Source organism: Panthera pardus, unplaced genomic scaffold, assembly GCF_024362965.1.
Source record: "Panthera pardus isolate Hobbes unplaced genomic scaffold, ASM2436296v1 HiC_scaffold_16, whole genome shotgun sequence".
In the NCBI taxonomy this organism is placed as follows: domain Eukaryota; kingdom Metazoa; phylum Chordata; class Mammalia; order Carnivora; family Felidae; genus Panthera; species Panthera pardus.
The window spans coordinates 116,078,363-116,083,576 of NW_026526721.1; positions in this window are offsets into that span (position 1 = coordinate 116,078,363).

Genomic DNA, 5,214 nt, shown 5'->3' on the forward strand with positions numbered 1-5,214 from the left:
GAGGCTATATAAGAAGAATGGAACAACGATCAGAATCATTATGGTTTGCTTTTGAGAGAATTATGTGGAGATTTGAAAACACACGCAGCTGAACTACCCTCAAATTACTGTGAACTTGTCTCCTTAAAATATCTTAGAGCCAGAGAGCTACAATGTTTCCAAATTTTACATTTACAAATATATGTGTAAAATTCTTTTTTTGGTTTTGCGAGGAAATGTATTGATAGAAAGTGCGGTGAAGCAGGTATGTACTCTTTCATCAATAAGTATGTGGAGAATTCAGCAATGTGGCAAGCAGTGTTTCTGATGCCCAAATTGTAACACTTATTAGGAACCACACACAGAGGTAAGAAAAAAAATAAAACTCCACATTGATAATTTTACATAATTTTATAACATTACACAAATGGAATGAATGCAAGCCAAATCACATCTAAAACTATGTAATGTATAAATTAGACTATTTGGCTAAATCCACATCTGAAAAAAGGAAAACACACAATCATTTTAAAAATAATTTGAGGTAAGTTTTGTTTCGCAAATGAAATTAAATTGTCTTATATGATGTGTCTTTTGGCTTCAATTCTCACAGAAGTACTTGAGACACAAATCTCAGAAAAAACATCAAAATATGAATATTTTTGTTTAAATGAAAATTCAGACTTCATGAGTCACCAAAGGTTTCCATATCAGCGTGGAAAGCTGGAAAACAGATTAGGGATAGCAGACTTCTTTGGTGCTGCCCATAGAGTCAACGCTTGGCACAGCATGGATTAAAAATTTAATGAAAAACATTAGCTGTGTTTCTTATACACATCACAGAGCTGGAGTTTGCTTGTTAGCCGATATGAAAAATGTTTCTCACTTAATAGGGCGTTAAGACTATTTATATTTATTGAAAGTAACAATATGTTCAATTATAGTCATCTTATATTGTTTTATAAAAGTTATATATGCATATTATAAACAAATATAAATATACAAAAAATTAGCTTATTAGCACTAAAATTATAAAGAATATAAGTAGTTGCAGCATTTAAGTACCCAGACAATATTTCAGAGTCTATTAACCTCAGAGTTCTCATTGTTTATAGGTAATTAATACTTGACCTCCATTCATTGACTTGTCAATCCAGCTGGATTCAAATGTTCACTTCCTGTCTTAATCTTGTATTACTTGTCTATCTTGGATCCAAGGATGAGGAAGATGAGCATTTACATTTTTTAAGAAAATTACCCCAAGTTTTAGAATTATGCCATCCTTTTTTTTTTTTTTTTTTAATTTGGAGAGACCAAATTGTCTCTTATTTTTGTTTTGGAGCTGAGAAAAGTAAGGCTTGAGAAACTGAAGCCTGAAATAAAATGGATACTTACTGCGAGAACCAGGATTTTCCTTGGATTTTTAAAGGCGATTTTCCAAAGATATCTTCACTATTCGGATTTAGTTTAAAACAAAATTTTAACCCCTATTAAAGGAAAGAAAACTCTTACATTTTTAGACTGGTTTATTTTCATCCATTTAATCTGTCAGCACATAGACAGTTGTTTCAGATATTTAGCTACTTTGATAAGGTATTATTTACATTTCTCTTGAATGACAAAAATAAAAACATAGTATACAGTGATATTTTAATGAGAGTAATGTCATCTCAAAGATTCTAAAAAGAAAAAAGAGGGAGCTCTTTCATACTTAACATAAAGGAAACTAATTCTGCTTTGCTCTTGCACCTGCTTGAAGGAATTTATTGGAAGAAATGGAATTGGAGATATTTGCCTTTTTTATTAAAATCAGCTTAATAGTTCTTAGCACCACCTGTCACCACATTGTACAATCCATCTTTGGGTACTAGGTTTTCTCCAGATGTTTAGCTTTTCTGTTGTCTTGGGGATCATGACTTTTTTTTTTTTTTTTTTACAGTCCAGTGATTCATAGGTCACATCATTTGCCTGTGGCAAATACACAGATGTAGGTAGTTTGAAAACATTTTAGTTAAGGAAGGAAAAAATTACTATTAGTTTTGATGATTCTACTTTTAGATTTAAATACCAAGCCAATATGGTATTCCTGAGGGCAGGCAATAAGTAGGTAGAAAGTTACTGATGTGAACAAATTCTATCAAGCTAATCTTAGAAGATCCCCTGTGAGTCTATTTTAAATATCTTATTCATATGGGCTTTTTTTTCTGGAATTGTCCACTGTGTTTATGCAAGGATAGTATCATGCAACTTTAAATTAATTACACAGCTATACCAAAGCATAAGATAAACGATCTGTTGGTTTTATCTATTATTTGACAGTGAAAGCACAATTCAATGCACAGATTATTTTTGGAATATAATCAGTTGCATGGCCAGGCAACATATTTTTTTCAGTGAACTTTAGCCAGGCTAAAACTCAGGTTGTAGTTACTTTGAAACTAGACTATGTCTTTCTGTGAACTGGGATAAGTTACAGGTGTTGGAAGAATCATCTCAGGTGAATAAGGTCAGTCTCCTTATAATTATAACTTCCCAGAATTCCTTAACTCATGTTCAAGCCGCATTCTAGAGAGTCACTAAAAAAAAGTGGATCTATGATGTAAATAGGTCACAGTAGGGCATATCAGTGTACTTATCCTTTGCCAGTCCTTGGGAATTAGAATATCTGTATATTAGACAAAACCCTTATCCTGAGTAGTTGGCCTGTAGGGCTTGGGATGGATATATCTCTACTAGATAGAGTATAAGAGGACCTCTTTTCCCCTTCTCTGAACTTTAAATTAAGCTCAGGCTTCTTTGGAATAAAATGAAAACAGTGTTGATGAGATAAATCAACTTACAGGAGCGAACCCAGGTTTAAGATTTGGAAGGTGGTTAAGACAGACCCCTTTCAAAGTCACTTTCCCTTTAACATTCTGCTAACAGCCAATGTGCAGTACCTTATGGAGGCACCCTGAAATTTGATGGCCAATGGTATTCCTGTTAGGAAGAGTTCACCAGCTTTCAGAGCCCCAAGCATCTCTAAATGCAACTAATTGCCCTTTATAGCATTAGGATGGGGGCCATGACAGTGCTCAAGCCCCTAATACATTAGACAATTCCTGGTTGCACTTCTTTATTCTGTCCCTATTATGTTTCACTAGCTTGTTGAAACTAAAGCAAATCTTAGCATTGTAAGTAAATGGGTTATGGTGGTGTATGAGTTATTTACTCTGATTTGCAGAAAGATTTAAGAACCTTAACTAGCTTAGTCTTTTCCTCCTGCATAGAGACTACCTATTCCTAATTGAATAATCAGTCTTAACTTTGGTACTTTCATTTATCATCCAACTTTTCTAATTACATAATAGTATCTTAGGTGGTGGAGGGAAACTTTCCTGGAAATAAATTATTAAGGAAACATGGGTATTATATATATTCATTTTATAAATGAAAAATAAACACAGAAACATTTGAAAGGCATACATGTTGATGTAAGAGACTTCTGCCAGGGGTGCCTGGGTGGCTCAGTCGGTGAAGCGTCCGACTTCAGTTCAGGTCATGATCTTACGGTTGGTGGGTTCGAGCCCCGTGTCAGGCTCTGTGCTGACAGCTCAGAGCCTGGGGCCTGCTTGAGATTCTGTGTGTGTGTGTCTCTCTCTCTCTCTTCCCCTCCCCCACTCATGCTCTGTTTCTCTCTGTGTCAAAAATAAACATTAAAAACAATTTAAAAAAGAAAAAGAGAGACCTCTGCTAGTGTTCTACCAAAAAAGAAGTAGGGGTGGGAAGGATTTTTAGTTTAGATAGTTTAAAAAATTGCTTATTTCTTTCATCCTAAATTTTACATCGCAACCAAGGAAATAAACAGGACTTATTATATCATATTTAAATACGATTTAGTATCACAAGTTGAATGCAGAGATTTAGCTCTCTCCCCTCCAGTCTCATTTTAGTAACGATTTTGGGAGAGAGGAAGGTAGAAACAAGTTGTAAATTGATAAAAGGAAACCACTTATATGAAGTGGCTTTAAATTTTTGGTTAAAACCATTTATTCGGTACATACTGTGTCTATGTGCCAGATACTGCACTAGGAGCTGGGACTATAAACTTTCATTTAGTCAACAATTTATATTGGTCCCTTACTACAAGCCAAACACTAATCTAGGCACTGGAGATAATAAAAAGAAGAAACAAAAATTCTAGGCCTCATTGAACTCGCATTCCAGGGGGAAAAGTCAGAAGACAAAAGCACAACATACAAATAAAGTCTAAAGTTTATCAGGTGACGAGTGCTGGTGAGAAAAATAAAGGAGAATAAAAGGGACTAGGAGAACTGAAGGGTTATAATTTGTTTGAGCTGAAGTATAAATTGGTGCAGCCACTACAGATAACAGCATGGAGACTCCTCAAAAAGTTAAAAAAAGAACTACCATATGATCCAGCAATACTACTTCTGGATATTTACCTGAAGAAAATGAAAACACAAACCTGAAAAGTCATATGCACACCTATGTTCACTGCAGCATTATTTTCAATAGCCAAGATATGGAAGCAACCCATGTGTCCATCAGTGGATGAAGGGATAAAGAAGATGTGGTACACATGTACACACACACACACACACACACACGCACGCACACACACACACACACAATGGAATGTTATTCAGCCATAAAAAGAATGAAATCTTGCCATTTCAGAAACATGAATGGACATTGCATGCATTATGAGAAGTGAAATAAGTCAGACAGAGACAAATAGCATAGGATTTCACTTATACATGGAATCTAAAAAGCAAAACAAGAGAACAAACAAAACAAAACAGAAATAAACTCATAAATACAGAGAACAAACTGATGGCTGCTGGGGGGAAGAAATAGGTGAAGAGAATTAAGAAGTAGAAACTTTCAGTTACAAAAGTAAAAAGACACAGGACGCAAGGTACAGCATAGGGAATATAGTCAACAATATTGTAAAAAATATGTATGGTGGCAGATAGTAACTTGCCTTAGAAACTAAGAGCTGGTTCTTTGAAAAAGATAAGCAAAACTGATAAACCTTTAGCCAGACTCATCAAGAAAAAAAAAGAGAAGGCCCAAATAAACAAAATCAGAAGTAAATGAGGAGATGTTGCGAAGAATACCACGGATATACAAAGGATCATAAGAGACTACTATAAACAATTATATGCCAGCAAATTGGACAATCTACAAGAAATGGATAAATTCCTGGAAACATACAATCCCCCAAGACTT